This window comes from Nannospalax galili, unplaced genomic scaffold (assembly GCF_000622305.1).
Source record: "Nannospalax galili isolate Female #2095 unplaced genomic scaffold, S.galili_v1.0 scaffold1188, whole genome shotgun sequence".
In the NCBI taxonomy this organism is placed as follows: Eukaryota; Metazoa; Chordata; class Mammalia; order Rodentia; family Spalacidae; genus Nannospalax; species Nannospalax galili.
The window spans coordinates 210,939-229,425 of NW_008358629.1; positions in this window are offsets into that span (position 1 = coordinate 210,939).

Below are 18,487 nucleotides of genomic sequence, written 5' to 3' on the forward strand. Positions count from 1 at the left end.
AGGAGTGATATCACTGGATCATATGGTAGGTTCATTTTTAGTTTTTTGAGGGTTCTCCACACTGCTTTCCATAGTGGTTGCACGAGTTTACATTCCCACCAGCAGTGAATGAGCTTTCCTCTTTTTCCACATCCTCTCCAGCATTTGGAGTCTTTCATTTTCATGACCTTTGCCAATCTGACTGGGGTAAGATTGAGTCTTAGAGTGGTTTTCATCTGCATTTCTCTAATTACTAAGGATATAGAGCACTTTTTAAGGTGCTTCTTATCCATTTTTATTTAGTCGTTTAAGAACTCTCTGTTTAGGTCTATCACCCATCTTTAAATTGGGTCATTTATTTTCTTCTTTCTTTCTTTTTGAGTTCTTTGTATATTCTGGATATTAATACTCTGTCAGATGTGTAACTGGTGAAGATTTTCTCCCACTCAGTAGGATTCCTCTTCCCTTCCTTGGTTGTTTCTTTTGCTGTACAGAAAGTTTGTAATTTACTGAGGTCCCACTTACTGATTTTTGGCCTTAGCGCCTGAGCAGCTGGTATCTGATTTAGAAAGTCTTTTCCTATGCCTGTATATTGGAGGCTGCTGCCTGTTTTCTTCTAGCAGTTTCTGCATTTCAGATTTTAGATTGAGGTCTGATTCATTTGGAGTTGACTTTTGTACAGGGCAAAAGATCAGGGTTAAGGTCCATTCTGCTGTAGGTGGAGATCCAGTTTTGCCAGCACCATTTGTTGAAGACACTATCTTTTCTCCATTATGTGTTCTTTGCACCTTTGTCAAATATCGGGTGGCTGAAGTGATATGAACTCATGTTTGGGTCTTCTATTGTGTTCCATTGATCTAAGTGTTGTTTTTGTGCTAGTACCATGCTGTTTTTATGACTATAGCTCTGTAATATAATCTGAGATCTGTTATGGTGATCCCCTCAGCATTGTTCTTTTTTTCTCAAGATTGTTTTGGGTATCTGGAGTATTTTGTGACACCATATGAATTTTAGGATGATTTTGTCAAGCTCTGTGAAGAAAGTTGTGGGTATTTTGGTTGGGATTGAATTAAATGTATAAATTGCTGTTGGTACGATGTTCATTTTCACAATATTGATTCTACCAATCCATAAACATGGTAAGTATTTCCATCTCCTAGTGTCTTCCTCTATTTCTTTCTTTAGAGCTTTGAAATTTTCATTGTAGAGATCTTTAATGTCTTTATTTAGGTTTATTCCTAAATATTTTTTGAGGCTATTGAGAATGGGAGGGTTTCCTCAAGAGCTTTTTCTGACTGCTAGTTATTGGTATATAGGAAGGCTACCGATTTTTGTAGGTTTATTTTGTATCCTGCCACTTTACTGAAAGTGGTAATCAATTCTAACAGTTTCCTAATGGAATTTTTGGGATCTCTTATGTATAATCATATCATATCATCTGCAAATAGGCATAATTTGACCTCTTCTTTTCCAATTGGTGCTCCTGTAATTTCTTTCTCTTGCCTTATTGTTATTGCAAGAGTTTCAAGCACTCTATTGAAAAAGAGTGGAGATACTGGACAGCCCTGTCTGGTCCCTAATTTTAAGGGGAATGCTTCCAGTTTTTCTCCATTTAGGATGATGTCGGCTATGTTTGTTTTTTATATAGCTTTAATTATGTTAAAGTATGTTCCCTCCATGCCAGTTCCTCCTAGGACTTTTAATATGAATGCATGTTGAACTGTGTCAAATCCCTTTTCTGCATCTTATGAGAAGACCATGTGGTTTTTGTGTTTAAGTCTATTTATATGTTTTATTACATTTACTGACAAGTATATTGAACCATCCCTGCATCTCTGGAATAAAGCCGACTTGATTTTGGTGGTTGATCTTTTTGACATGTATCTGTGTGCAGTTTGCAAGTATTTTTGCTGAGTATCTTTGCATCTTTGCTCATTAAGGATATGGGTCTGTAGTTTTCTTTTTTGTTGCATCTTTGCCTGGTTTTGGTATCAGAGTGATACTGGCTTTGTAGCAGGAGTTTGGGAGTTCTCTTTCTGTTTCTATCTTTTTGAATAGCTTAAGCAGTATTAGATGAAATTTTCTTTGAATGTCTGATAGAATTTTGCTGTGAATCCATCTGGACCTGGGCTTTTTTTTAATCAGGAAGTTTTGTTTTACTCTTTCAGTTTCTTTATTTGTTAGGGTTCTGTTTCGGCTGTTGATCTCCTCTTGGTTTAACTTTGGTGGCAGCCATTATTTTAGAAATTCACCCATTTCTTTCAGATTTTTAAATTTAATAGAGTATAGATTTATAAAGTAGTCCCTTATAATGTATTGGATTTTTTTTGGTGTCTGTTGTGATGTTTCCCCTTTCATCTCTGATTTTGTTGATTTGGATTTGCTCTTTCTTTCTTTTGGTTAACTGGGCTAAGTGCCTGTCTATCTTGTTTATCTTTTCAAAGAACCAGCTCTTAGATTCATTGATTCTTTGTATTGTTTGCTTTGTTTCTATTTCATTTACTTTTGCTCTGAGTGTTGCTATTTCTTCTCATCTACTAGGTTTGGGGTTCGTTTGTTCTAGCCTTTCCTGGGTCTTGAGTTGTATTGTCTTGCCAAGTCATTTACATGTGCTCTTTCTGATTTTTAATATAGGCACGTAGAGCTATGAAGTTCCCCCTTAGGACTGATTTTAGGGTGTCCTAGAGGTTTTGTTGTGTTTTCCTTTTCATTTTGTCCCAGCAATCCTTTTATTTCTTTCTTAATTTCTTCTTTGACCCATTCATGATTCAGGAGTGTGTTGTTTAATCTCCATGAGTTCGTGTGTTTACTTGAGCTTCTTTGGCTGTTGATCATAACATTTATTGCATTGTGATATGGGAGGTATGGAATATTTCAATTTTTTGTATTTGTTGAGATTTGTTGAGATTTGTGTCCCAGAATGTGGTCAATTTTAGAAGAACTTGTATGAGCTGCTGAGCAGAAAGTGTATTCTTTGGCGTTTGGGTGAAATATTCTGTTTATCTCTGTTACGTCCATTTCATGTAGTATGTCAGTTAATTCACATGTCTCTCTGGTTATTCTTTGTCCACTTGACCTGTCTATTGAAGACAGTGTGCTATTAAACTCACCCAGTATCACTGAGTTAGTGTCAATCTGGGTTTCATATTCCTGGACCACTGATTTTATGAAATTGGGTGCTCCAGAGCCTGGTGCATAAATGCTCACGATTGTAACATCTTCTTGGTGAAAAATTGTCCCTTTAGTTAGAATTAAGTAACCCTCCTTATCTCTTCTGGTAAGATTTAATTTGAAGTCTGTTTTGTCAGATATCAAGATTGCGACCACTGCTTGCTTCTTAGGGCTGTTTGCTTGGAATTTTTTTTCCATCCTCTCACCCTAAGATAGCATCCACCCGTCTCTGGCAGGGGACAGAGTGGGGGTGGGTGCTGAGAAAGTTTTCTTATAAGACATAGAAATTTGTTGACTTTAAAAAAATAATAAGATATTGAAAGAAAAGAGTGAGGCATGGGGGTCCATTTTCATCCTTTTCCTTTTAGATATCAAGTTTTACCTGCTCCACTTGTTGAAGAGACTTTCTCTTCTTCAATGTATATTTTTGAAATCTTTTTAAAAAATTAAGTGACTGTAGATGTGTCCCGGCCTGCAGGACACTTCTACAGTGGCGCGACCAGTGGGGGTCCTAGAAGGAATGACAAACAAGGAACACGAAGAAAGAGAGCAAGACAGTGTTCTGATCAAGCTCCAAAATTTTATTTGAAAGCAGCAGACATATATACTGGTAGTGGAAAAGGGGGGGGGGAGGTGAGGAGAAGGAAAGTGCTGGGCAGACACTAATTGGTGTTGTTGGATGCTATAGCTAGGGAGGGTTATTCAAGGGGCATTTCTTATCCTAAAGGAACATCTGCTAACTGTTATGGTGAGCATAAAACATTTCTCAAGGCTGACTTAGCCTGGGTCACAAAGTTGTTTTTCTACATTCTTTAACTAAGTGCTATCTTATAGAAACTTACAGAAAACCATTAAGCTGTTTTTTCTCAAGGCCATAAAGATTTGCAGGAAACCATAAAGCTGTCTTTTTCTCAAAGCCATAAAGATGTTTCTCTTCTGGCCTTTTGGCTCCCAACATAGATGCATGGTTTTATTTCTGAGTCATCTATTCAATTCCAGTGGTCTACACATCTCTTTTTCTTGCAGTCCCATGCATATTTGCTGCAATGGCACTGTGATGTAACTTGAGAGCAGGTATCCTGCTACTCCTGCATTGTGTTCTTGTTCAGTATTGTTTTGGCTTCTTGTGGTCATTTTTTCTTGTACCTGTATTTTAGGACTTGTTTGTATGCCTGTGATTATTATCATTGCGATGCTGATGGACATTGCACCGGATCTTCACATCACTCTATAATACAGTCATTTTTTATTATCTTTTACTGCCAGTATACGTGGGAAGAGATCGTTCCCTTTTCTAGTGTCTTCGATTTCTTCAGTGCTTTAGAGTTTCTATTTGTTCAGGACTTTCACCACCCTAGATATTTCACTACTGAGATAATTTAAATCTTTGAAATTATTGTGGATGGGATTGTATTTTTTATTTCTTTATCAGTGTTATCATTATTAGTGTATATGATATATACATTTTTTTTCTGTTGCCATGTATCCTGCTTCTTTGGTGACAGTGTTTAACAAATCTTAGTGTTTCATGCTTGAGCTTGTGATTTCTATTTATATGATCATATCATGTGCCCACAAAGATTATTTAATTTGTTTGTTTACTTCCCTTTCTTGCTTTATTTTTGTGGACTACACCTGCAGCCAGCATAGTGAAAAAGATTGGAGAGAGCTGATCCCACTTTCTTGCTCCTTCAGATGAAATGTTCTCTGGTTTTCATAATTTAGTATAATGTTGGTTACAAATTTGTTAAATTTAGCCTTTATTTGTTGAGGTATGCTCTTAAAACGTTTTATCAGAAACAGATCTTTAGCTTTATCAAAGGCCTTTTCTGCATTTCCTTCCAAGTTGCTGAATCAAGCACATTTTTAACTTCCTGTGTTTATCACATGATCTCTGTCTCTGTATTTCCATGCTATATTACATTACTAATTTCTATGTTTTAAAATGCCCTTTTGTCCCTGGTATGAAGCAAATTTCATCATGATATTTTTAATGTGTTGTTGTAGTCAGTTTGCAAGTGTTTTATTGAGAATATTTGGGTGTATATGTTCATTAGTCAAATTGGCCCATAGTTTTTTTTAATATTTAGATTTATCCTTATCTAGTTTAGAAATCAATATTGTCCCTGTAGATTGAGTTAGGTGGCAATACTTACCTTTCTATTTTATCAAATACTTTTTTGTTTTTGTTATTACAGCATCTCCCTGTAATCCCAGCTAGTCTGGAATTCACTTTGTAGACTAGGCTAGCATTATCATGCAGAAATCTGCCTGTTTCTGCCTCTTGCATGCTAGGTGCTGGAATTAGAGGCATGTGAAACCATGTCCATCTCTGTCGAGGATTCATTTTAATTTATTGATTTGTTTATTTTTGTTTTATATGTATGTGTACTTTGCCTACATATAAGCATATCATGTGTTTGCAATACCAACAGAGGCTAGAAGAGGGTGACAGATTCCTAGAACTGGAGTTACAGATGGTTGTTAGTCATCATGTGGGAGCTGGGAACGAAACCCAGGTCCTCTGCAAAAGCATCCAGTGTTCTTAACTGTTGAATCTCCTCTCCAGCTGCTGTCCCAAAGTTTTTGAAAAACATGGTCTTATTTTTTATTTTTTATTATTGATTTGTATATGCAGAATTTCCTTGACATTTTCTTCCAAGCCTAAAATTCTTTTTGCTTTTAAAATTTTTTATTCAATTTTCGCAATTTTCATACAAAATAATGTGATGGTATCTAGATTCCCTCTTCTATCACCACCTCCCCCAACAGCTCCCCACCCAATTCAGTGTACTCCACTATATATACAATATGGCCTATGGGGTCTGACTTGTTTCCCCACATATCCTTCATTGTGAATCCTGGAATCTGTCTAGCTTACCAAGAGTCCCATCCTGCTCTCTCTCCCCTTTAAAAAAAAATCAGTTGTCAAAAGTTCCTTGGGTTGGGTAGGAATTGCTTACTCACTTCCCCATGTCTATTCTGGGATTTTGTCTGGTTTGAGTTTGCATGTGACATGTGCATGCTGTCACCACTGGTGTTAGTTCATATGAGTAAATGACCTGCTCTCTGGAAAACTGTTTCCTTTTGGTCAGCTACCTCCTCTGGCTCTTACAGTCTTTCCACCCCCTCTTCCTTCCACAATGATTCCTGAGTGGTGGGAGGCAGAAGTTTGTAATAGGTATCCTATTCATGGATGAGCACTCTGCAGTCTCTTGTTCCAGTCTCTTGACCAGCTGTGGATTTCTGTATTAATCACTCTGTGCTATATAAGGAAACATCCCTGGTGAGAGTTGAGAGATGCATTCATCTTATGTGTAGGGGTTGCATTGAAGATACATCACTTAGGGCTAAGCATCTCACAGACACTTAAATCTCTGCACTTGAGCAATGGTAGAAATCTGTGTAAGTCTCCATCTGTTGCAAAAAGCAGCTTTTTTGATGACTGGCGAGAGTTACACTTGTCTGTAAATATGAGGATGCATATTTAGAATACATTAAGGAATTACATTGGTCTAGGAATGTGGCAAACACAGGCTTTTTGCTAGGATCTATGCCCTCTCCATCCCTGTGTAATTGTCTATGATTACAGTACCCCACATATGTTCCCTCCCATTGAGTGGACCTTAATTTCAATCAGACAGTTGTTGTTTACTCCAAAGATAAGAGTGCCACAAATGCACCAATAGTGATAATTTGCTGAGCCAGTAACTGTTGTTTATTTAGATTTACAGCTGGGTAGGACCATTGATTAGTTTTATCCCTTGGCAGCTTTCATAGACTCCTTGAATGCTATGAAAGCTAGTCTTCAGGAAGGCTTGCAGGTCAGTTCCAGCTCGATTGCTCCAATTCCTGTGCCTAAAGTGTGGCCTGGCTTCTGCAATACTATCTTACTTTTAAATTCTGTAAGGTAATTAAGGGTTGTGGCAGTAGTGTGTCTTATTTTGGGAATACCTTGGACTAGATTGACCAATAACTTTGGTCAATAGCTTAGCTCTCCCCTGCCTATTCCTGCGATTTTTGTCATATATTCTTCAGTGATACACAAACACTTTTGTGTATATAATATGTGTATATATTATATTACACACATATATTATGTATATTGTTCAGTATTCTTATGAAACAATCCATTTTCCTTTGTTTTTCACATCATGTAAGCATCATTTACCTCTTTCCCTCTCCCACTATATAACTGTCCCTATTCTCTCCCCAGTTAAAGTAACTCCACCCCCATTTCCCACATTTCCCCTTTGATAACACCCATCACCTACTATTCCTTCTCTCAAGCTCCTTCTTCCCCTTTCTCTCCGTGGCTCCATTCCATTTTTCTGGTTTCTGCTTTTATATCAGGATATATAGTCACATCTAAGGATTTGGAGATAGGATCCAAAAACGAGAGAGGACATGCGTTGCTTGTTTTGATGAGCCAGGATACTTTACTGAGTACAACAGTTTCTAGTTCCATCCATTTACCTGTAAATTACATGATTTATTTTTTCTTTACTGCTGAGTAGAGCTCCATTATGTAAATGCACAACATTTTCTTTATGTATTAATTCCCTGAAGGACATTTAGGTTGTTTCCATTTCTCATCTATTGTGAAAAGAGCAGGAACAAACATGGCTGTACATGTATCTTTGTAGTAGTATGAATCCTTTGTGTCTCTGTCAAGGAGTGGTATAACCAGATCATATGGTAGATTTATTTTGTTTTTAAAAAATATTTTATTTTTTATTTTTATTGTACATGCGAACTTGTGGCAATGATGGCATTGGGCACAGGACCCATGCAGACTCAATTGGACAGGGACTGAGAGTGGATACAGAGAAATAGGTGGTGAGCAGGCCTCAGAATGAGAACTGTTGGAGACTCGTTACTACTGGTTGAAGATGCATACACTGTACTTATGATCTCTGGATGGGCTGACTAGACTCCAGTAGATGATTTTCCCTGAAGGACATCTGAGTATAAATGCTTGACTTGATAGGACTTAACATGTATGGCAGAATGCATGAGGTATGGTGGGAGCTTAAGGGGGAAAGGAGGGTGGAGGGGTGTGAATTTGATTGGGAACTGTTGTATGAAGTGTACAAATGCTGAATAAAAAATTAAAATATATATTTTATTTATTTTATGTTTATGAGTGTATTGTCTGCATGTGTGTAAGTGCTCCCATGCCATTCAATGCCCACAGAAGACAGAAGAGGAAGTCAGATGCTTTGGAACTGGAGTGCAGACTGTTGTTAGCCACCATGTGGGTGCTGGGAATTGAACCTAGGTCCTCTGCAAGAGCACCCAGTGCTCTTAACTGCTGAGCCATCTCTCCAACCCTATTTTTCAGTTTTTAAAGTGCTCTCCGTACTAATTTCTACAGTGGTTGCACCACTTTGCAATCCCACCAAGAGTTTGTTTCCTTATTTCTTTTGCCAGCATAACAGTGCCTATATTCAAGCCATTAAACTTTTTTGTGTGGAATTTGAATTTTTAGTCCAACATTTCAACCACTTCATTTTCTTTGGATTCAATATTGGAGGGGTTATGATAATTGATAATTTGCTTTGCTTTTTCATATTTCTTGTGTTTCAGTATTATGATTTCTGTATCACTTGGTATTGATATCTATGGAAGTTTTATTTATGTTAGTGAGCAGAGCCTTATGACCACTTAATCTCCATTATTACTCAGGGCAGAGAAAAGTAACCACTACACCTACAACACCAAACCAGACCTTGAACTGAAATAGACATAAGATGGCCACTGACTTGACACATTGGCATTAATAAGGAGGACAGAGTTCCAGTTGGGGGTGGGGGTGGGAGTCTGCCAGTGGGGATGGGGGTATAAAGATGATTAAGATTGTTTGAGATATTCTGTATAAAATACACAAAAATTCAATAAAAACAAATTTATAAAGAGAAAGTTGAAAGCTTAAAAAATAGATTAAATTCAGGTAACATACCACAAATGAGATTGGAACAGGAAGTCTTTGAAGTAACGTATAGTGAACTGTGAAGCTAAAACTGAATTTGGGTAAAAGTAGAAATAATAAATGAATTAAATAATAGCCTTGGGCAGGAAGGGAAGAAAGTAAGAAAGAACAAGGTTAAATAAAAGAAAGTAAAGTGAAGAAGACAAAAGAAGGTAGGGAAGGGAAATGAAAGAGAAAAGTATGGGCACACAATTAACATAAAATAGATGTGGAGCCATACATGGTGGCACACACCTTTAATGCCAGATCTCTGTGAGATGAGATCAAGGTTAACCTCCTCTACATAGTGAGTTCCAGGTAAGCTGTGGCTACAGATTTATGACATAAAGTAAAAAGCATAGTAGAAAGCAAAAAGAGTGAAGCAAAAAGAGCAAAGAAAAATTTTGAAATGTCCAAGTCTTACAGCCAATTCTTTCCTCCTGTAATAGTAGAATGTGCCAGCTGGAGGTTTTGGAGATTTAATTTGAATTATTTCTATTACCATTGAGGCTGGTGTTGAACCCATATAGTCAAGGGTTAGTTGTCTGACACATAGGGCTTGCTTGTAGGAGCTCCCTTTTCTGGGTTCCAGTAGCTTCTCTGTCCACACGTACCTTTGATACTGTGAGGAGGACAGGTTGTCCCTCTCCCCAGATATTTTCTAGTTTAAAACTCTGGAGTTTTCTAATGTCCTTGACAGGTCGTATCCTAGAAATATGTTTTGAGAGTCAGGGTGAGGTTTAATATAGGTCCTATCCAAGGGACACACTCTCTGCAGTTTCTTATTCTCTACACTTGGGCTAGTTGTGACCTTATGTGTGCATCATCCACTCAGGGCTCAAAGAGAATTGTGGAAGAGAGGGGTGGAAACATTGTAAGAGCCAGGGTCTGTGTATGATCAAAAGGAAATTGTCTTCCAGGCCTCAGGGAACTTGCTCATATGAACTTACAGTAATGATGTCAACATGCATAAGACCCATGCAGTCTCAATCTGATAAAACTCAGCATGCAACTGGGGAAATGGGGAGCAGGTCTGAATCTTAGCTGAAGAACTATTGACAGCTGATAACTGCTGGGAAAGGGAGAGGTGAAGCTTTTTTAAGCGGGGGGAGGACTCTATATAAGCTGACTAGACCCAAGCAGATGAACTTTCTCTGAGGGACATCTGTATGTACAAACTTTATTCGATAGGCCTTAACATATATGACAGAATGCATGAAGTCCAGTGAGAGAGCTATGGGGGGGTATGCAGACAAGGGAGAGGCTATAAAGATGGCTAAGTTTGATTTGGATGCTTTGCATGAAGTGTACAAAAATTCAATAAAATTATACATTAAAAAGTGTCAGGGAAGGAAAGGGAAATGGAACTTTTCCTGGGAGTTTGGTCTCAGTGCATTCATACCCTTCCTGCAAGACACAGCCTTTGAGAGCATGGAGGCTGCTGACACAAAGGACCTGACTTTTCTTAACCTCACTCTTCTTTTTCTTGGTATGGTTTCCTTTTTGGTTGTTTTTTTTTTTTAACTTAAAAAATCATCGGAGCTGGAGAGATGGTTCAGCGGTTAAGAGTACTGACTGCTCTTGCAGAGGACTGGGGTTCGATTCCCAGCACACACATGGCGGCTGTGAACCATCCTTAACTCCAGGTCCAGGGGAATCCGGAGCACTCTTCTTACCTCCACAGCATTGCATGACACGGGTGCACTCACATACATGCAGGCAATACACTCATACACATGAAATAGATAATAAAATATTTTTTTAAATGGTTGAAAATTTCATTCATGCATATAAGGTGTTTTGATCAAATTCATGCCAACTCCCTCCCATATATCCCCATCACATATTTCTGACTACTTCGTGTACTTTAAAAAAAAAAAATTTATGGGGCTTTTTGCTACTCTAACATCCAACTCTCCAAAGACGTAACCCTAAAATCTTTTAGGGTTAGATAAGAGCTCCCAAATACTTTTGACATTTTTGGCCTTTGGAACAGAGTACATTGCTAAGAGGCAGAAGGACATTTTGAATTTTAACCAAGAAACTGGCTACTTTTATTTGGGGTCTTTTAAAAAATTATAATTAATTGAGAATTTCATACAGGCATATAAGCATATAAGGTGTTTTGATCAAATCCATGCCCACACCCTCTCCTCCAACTCCTCACATATCTCCCCATCGCTTTTTTCTGATAACTTCATGTACTCTTTCTTTTTTTTTGTTTTATGGGGATTTTTGTTACTCTAACATTCCCCCCCCCGAAGAGGTAACCCTAACCTCGTTTAAGGATTAGATAAGAAATCCCAAATACTTTAGATATTTTTGGCCTTTGGAATGGAGTGTGTTGCTATGAGGTCCAAGGACATTTTGACTTTTAGCCAAGAAACTGGCTACTTTTCTTTGGATTTTTTTTATCCTACCTACCTAGCCAATTCCTACCTCCTATTCTTATCACATCATCCTCTGAAGTGGCTACCCAGCCTGCAGATAAGGAATTAGGACACAGACCTCTCTGACTCTTTGCATGCTAAACAGTGACATAGGGTGAGGCAATCAGGGTATGCGTTCAGTGGGTATATCTAAAAGACTCCCAAATTGCATAACTCTTAACTGTAGTGGGAAAAGAAAGTCTTTGACTGGTAAATAGGAGATGTGAAGGAGAAGTAAAGGCAAGAGCAATTAGCATTACAAGTTTTAGACAGGGAACTAGAAAAAAGTCAGAACAGGGCAATTTTCAAATGTTAATATGAGAGTCCATTGGGATTTCTTGAAGAGAACATCCAAAAGCATCCCTCCATTGGGTTCCTCACCGTTTTTCTTTTGTCTGTCAAGGCTGCACTCGAGAATGGTGGATTCAGGGCTCACTTTCAAGCACTTTGATCACTGTTGGAGTGGCTAGAATCAATGTCAGTTCCCTTCTGAAGGCTTCTTTATAAGGGGAGAAAACAAATTTATTCATCATTTTAGAAAAATGGCAGGTTGTCTCTCTTAGCTACAGGTGAGCACTACAGTATTGCATACCAAGATTTGAAGTTTTACATCCAAGCAGCACTTTCTGATTCAGAACAAAATCATCAATGAGAAATACTTGTCTAAATAACTTTTTATATGGACTTAAGCCTAATGTTTGAGAAGTGTAATCCCTTGAACTCCTAAAGAAATATACTGATCACTTTTCTCTCTGGTTACACTTTCCTTTTGGGTGTTTAAGGTCATACAGCTGGCCCAATAAATCAATTTATATTTACACTTAAGGTCGTTTGAGGATCTTTTCCTCAGGGCTCACATGGGCTTGGGAAGAGCCCCTGGCTCCTTTCTTTTACCATAGTTTCATCTATGTGAAGATAAGTCAAAGTTCCTGCTCAACTGTGGCTGGCTTCACTTGGAAGCATGGAGGAACTGTTTCCTCTGAGTTGGTTCAAGTCCATCTCGTGGGGTCTCCATGGAGTCCCTGAAAAAGAGGACAGGTGACTCACCATAGTTACAGGACATTTTGAGAGATGTTCCATAGTACCCTAGAACTTAGTTGACCTTGGAGTGCCAGGGGCAAAAACTGTCCTTTTAAGTTCCTCTGACCAGATTAGTATAGGCCTTAAAGTACGGCTATTAAACATCCAATAAGTTTAGTTCCACAAGTCTGGTATTTTAATTACCATGTGCTATGTAGATAAAGCTTGGGTAAAAAACTAAATGTTCTCAGATAAACCTTGACTAGGTATATATTTTGTTCCTTAAACTAGTTGGCCAAACTATGACCTTAGAAATCTAAGATTATGTGTATATCATTTTTGTCTCATCCTTTATATATCATAAGAAACCTACACAGACCTTCATCAGTTTCTTAGGCTTTCTCATTTTTTCTGTCTCTTTTGGGACATATCTCCATTCCCATATCCTTTTAACATCTTTTACATTCTCATTTTCTTTTTTAAAATAATTATGAGACATAAAAACATTAACAAATAATTTTTCCATCTGTTGTGAGACTTCATTTCCTGGGGATACCAAGCAATGCTTATTACCTTTTAAGGTTCTAGTGTCAAAGCAATGTTTGATTAAAATTTTACTGGGGAACTGATGAATTTACTCAGCTTGCTTACCAAGATAACTGAGGGGTTGCTGAGGTATATGAATGACCTGAGTGTATGCCCACTGGAAAGCCTTTACCCATCATGGAACCAGCCTTCTCTTCCTAGCCTTCCCCAGATTATATACTTTAGCCTTCTATTTGGGGTCTTTTTACCCTAACTGCCTAGCTAATTCCTACCTCTTATTCATATCACAGCATCCTCTGAAGAGGTTACCCAAATTGCCCGTGGGAATTGGGACACAGACTGTTCTGGCTTCTTCCATGCTGAACAGGGTCACAGGATGTGGCACTTGGGGTACCCCTTCAGTGGGTCTATTTAAAAGACTCCCAAATTTAATAACTCTTAACTGTAGAGAGAAAAGAAAGCCTTTGATTGTTGACTAGGAGATGTGAAAAAGAAGTAAAAGCAAGAGTAGTTAGCATTATAAGTTCTAGACAGGGAACCAGAAAAAGGTCAGAACAGGGCATATTTCAAATGTTCATATCAGAGTCCTTTGGAATTTCTTGATGAGAGCTTCCAAAAACATCCCTCTTTTAGGTTCTTCCTCATTTTTCTTTTGTCTGTCAAGGCTGGACTCGAGAGTGATGGATTCAGGATTTGTTTTCAGGCACTTTGATAGCTGTTGGAGTGGCTAGAATCAGTGCCGGTTCCCTCACAAAGGCTTATAGATAGGGGGAGAAAATAAATTTAGTCATCATTTTAGAACAATAGTGGGTCATCTACCTTAGCTACAGATGGGCACTAAAGTGTTGGTGAACAGGTGTTGAAGTCTTACATGTGAGCAGCACTCTGTGATTAGAAACAAAATCATCAATGAGAAATAATTGTCTAAATAGCATTTTCTATGGACTTAAGTCTAATGTCTGGGGAGTGTAATACCTTCAACTCTTAAAGAAATATTCACTCATACACATAAAAAATAAAAATAATAAATAAAATAAAAAAGAAATATACTGATCACTTTAATATTTGGTTATACTTTCCTTTTTGGGTGTTTAAGACCGTTCACTTGGCCCAAATAAACCAATTTATATTTATCTTAAGGTAATTTGAGGATCTGTTCCTCAGGGGTCACATGGGCTTGGGAGGAACCCCTCGCTCCTTTCTTTTACCAGTTCCATCTATGTGAGGATAAGTCAAAGGTCCTGCTCAGCCATGGCGGGCTTCACTTGGAAACATGGAGGAAATGTTTCCTCTGTGTTGACTCTCCTCTTTGAAGACTGGGCACTGGTTCAAGATCTGAGAATGTTTGGTTTTTGCCCACGCTTTTTCTACATAGCACATGGTAATTAAAAGTACCAGACTGGTGGAACTAACCTTCTTGGATGTTTAGCAGTCATACTTTGAGGCCTATACTAATCTGGTCAGAGGAACTTGAAGGACAGTTTTTGCTCTTTCCCCTCCATGGTTGACTAAGTTCCAGGGGACTATGGAGCATCTCTCAAAATGTCCTGTAACTCTGGTTAGTCATCTGTCCTCTCATTCAGGGAGGACATGGAGACCTCAAGTTATTGTTTTTATGATGTGTGCTTGTGTGTAGGTGGGTGTGTGCCATATATGTCTTATGGAGGTCACAGGGCAACTCCTGGGTTTCATTTATCTCCTCCCACCGTGGGATCTTGGTATCAAACTCAGGTTGTCATATTTGCCCAGTATTTGGCCTTATCTGTGGAACAGTCTTGTCTGTCCTGGTTTTGGTTTTTTTTTGAGACGGTGTCTCATATAGCCTTTATTTACCTTGATCTTACTATGTACCCGAGGAGAACTTGAACTAACTTGAACACATGATCCTCCTGCCTCTACCTCTTGTTTTTTTTTTTTTGACAGAGTCTCCCAAGTCCCAGCATGCCTGGAAGTCACTATGTGGACCAGGCAGGCCTCAGTCTCACAGGTATCCTTCTGTCTTTGCCTCCCAAGGGCTGGGATTAAAGGTACATACCACCATGCCTAGCATCTGCCTCTACTTCTTAATTACTGGTAATGCAGACCTATTACACCTCACTTGGATTTTACTCCTACACTTCCTGTTTACCATGTGGCAGACACAGCTTCTAATCTGCCACTTTACCCTGGAATTTCATGCCTTCTTAGGGCTGGACTGAAATTATGCATCTGGGCAGAATTTCCCATTTTACTGTCTTCTCTCCTTCTTGCTTGTTGTGGGAAACATGCTCACCAATATGTTTTGGGGTGGCTAAATATAAGATACCTGATACACAGGTGAAATTCTCAGAATGTGCAAGACTATAAATACAGAAATCCAATTGTATTTCGGATATGTGAAACATTACTATTATTCAGAGAAACTTAGCTATAAACTTGTGTATGTTGAGAAGTGTCTTTCTCTCATCCTCTCTTCTACCCTGTTCTCATTTCCCATTTCTTTCCCATCTTTCACTGTATGGAGAACCTGTCTCTTCAGTTTCTGCTCTTATCACTCCTGTGTTAATTTCAAACAAAGCAAAGGTACCATGTTCTCATAGATTACCTTATTATATGAAAGTTATATTATTACATGTATTTCTTTCTATTTTCTGTTCTTTAATTTAGCGTTATTCACAGAAACAGTTCCATATAATTTCTTTTTAAAAATATTTTATTTATTATTTTTCTTTTATATGTATGTGTGTATTGCCTGCATGTAGGTAAGTGCACCCATGTCGTCCAACACCCGCGGAGGACAGAAGAGGCTGTGAGATCCCCTGGAACTGGAGTTACAAACAGTTGTTAGCTGCCATGTGGGTGCTGGGATTCAAACCCATGTCTTCTGCAAGAACAGCCAGTGTTCTTAACCACTGAGTCATCTCTCCAGCCCCCCCTATAATTTCTTAAAAGATTTTCATTGCTTATTTCACACTTGAATCTGACTAGTATTTATATTGGCTGTGCCATATCATTCTTTAGCCATTTAATTATGTGTTGTTTCTTAAAACTGTGTCTAACAGTTTTAAATTATAAATAGTGTTTCAGTGAATATCACTGGGTTATACATATTTTATTTGGGGAAATAGATTTTCATAGAATATTCCCAGTGTTAAGATTATTGGGCTTAAGAGTATGTGTAGCTTTGTTAGGCACTTCCAAATTTTTCCATGAGGGGTTTTTGTTTTCATTTCTAAGATCATTATACATAGAGAGTATTTTCTCAGAGACTCACTACAAGAACGTGTTGACTTTATAATTTTGCCTATATGCTGCCAGAGACTGAGCTAAAGAAACACAGTGTTTCTTTAGCTTACAGATATTTACTTGCCACTGTATTTCGGCATGCATGAGTATTTTGTGACTTTTCAATACATTTTTGTATAAATTATTAATTTGTATGTTTTCTCCATTTTTGTATGTTATAATGTGTGTGAATGCAACATGTGTGTTCAGTTGCAATCACTTGTTTTTGCATGCTGCACTTCAGAGGGGATATTGAGATGTCTTCCTCAGTCACCCTCTACTTCATTATTTGAGACAGACTTCTTCATTGAATCTGCATTTCTCTGTTTTGGGTAGGCTGCCTGACCAGCGATCCCTCTGTATCCATCTGTCCCCCACCCCACCTGAGGTTCCAGATGCATACTACCATGCCATGATTTTATGTTGGTGCTGAGAGTGTAAACTCAGTTCTTCATCCTTACTAGCAGCTTGTCACTCCCTGAACAATCTGCCCACATCATTTTCCCATTTTTATATGAAATATAAAGGTCCATTTTCCTTCACATGTAGAGTGCTGCATGTAATTAGGTTAATACATAATTGTCTGAGATATAGTCTACAAATAAGTCATTGACGTTTGTCAGTTACCTTTTGATTAAATTATGGTTTGTATTTTGATGACCTTTTATTTTCATGAAGCCATATTGATTATTGCTGTATCCATTGCCTTTAGAATTTGAGTGCTATTTAGAAAGCCTGTATGTATGATGAGGTTTAAGGGGAGCTGCCTTATTTTTAAAGAAGTTACATGGTTTAACTTTTTGTTTAGATTTTGAGCACATATTCAGTTATTCTTTAGATGGCATCATTCATGAATCTACTTCAAGTTTTCTTCTAAGTGCGTCAGCTTTAGTGTCATCTATTAATGGCTATCATTCTCTAGCACTTCTCCATGCCACCTTTACTATCTATCAAGTTCCTTGTATTGACTTCTGTTTCTAGGTCCTCTACACTATTCATGGGATATTTCTCTATTCTTTTAAAGAGTAATTTTATTATTTTTAAATTATGTGTGTGTTTGTGTGTCTGTGCATGCCCACGAGAGTGCACACATGTGCTCTCAGAGGCCAGAAGAATTCAGAATTTCTGGAGCTGTATTTACAGCCAGTTGTGACTCATACCTTCTTTCCTATTTCTCTACTCTTGCACAAGTAACATGATGCTGTAATTACTGAAGTCTTATCATATGATCTCTTGCCTAAGTTTCTCCTCATGTTTTCCTTTTCACTTATTTTTAAGTTTATTGCATATAATTTTGTATGTGAACTTTATCATCAGATTATCTAACTCCATATACTGATTGCAGAAACATTTGAAATACAATTAAATGTGTACATTAAGTTTTGGAGAACTGACATCTTTCTAATTTTGAGCTTATCAGAAATACGTCAATTTGCAATAGCACTGGGACTGTTAAAATGGAATTTGGAGCACTTGGCAAACTTTATCAGGCACATTCAAAACTGATTTTTTAAAAATTATACCATCTGATTATTTACATAGATACCCAGGACCATGCGGACTTTGTAAGTGGCAAGACCTAGAAATTGATGAAGATTCCTTGCTGGTATTTATACCAGTTTGTGAAATCAATCCTCAGACTTCTGAAGACTATCCAATCCCCTTTTGGTAAGAGTTTTGCTCTTTCTAACTGTAAGCTTAGGTTAATTTAAAGTCCTTAACCATCTTCCTTCATGTGCTGCACTTGAAGTTTTCCTCTGTATCTGCCAAAAATATGGTGTTGGAAGTTTAACAAATCATAGGATGGAATGTCATTCTTTCTCTCTTTAATCACAATTAATTAGATGCCTTAATATTGTTTATTTCCAAGATAATGGTTACAGTATAACTTTTGTGTATATTTACCTTTTAGGGTTTTTGTTGCTGTTTGTTTGTATTTGTTTGTTTGAGACACAGTCTCCCTGTCACCACAGCCATCCTGGAAGTCACTATGTAGATGAGACTGGCCTCAATCTCACAGAGATTCACCTGCCTCTGCACCCCAAGTGTTGGGATTAAAAGTGTGCCACCATGCCTGACTTTATCTTTTTGGTTTTGACAGCTTCTC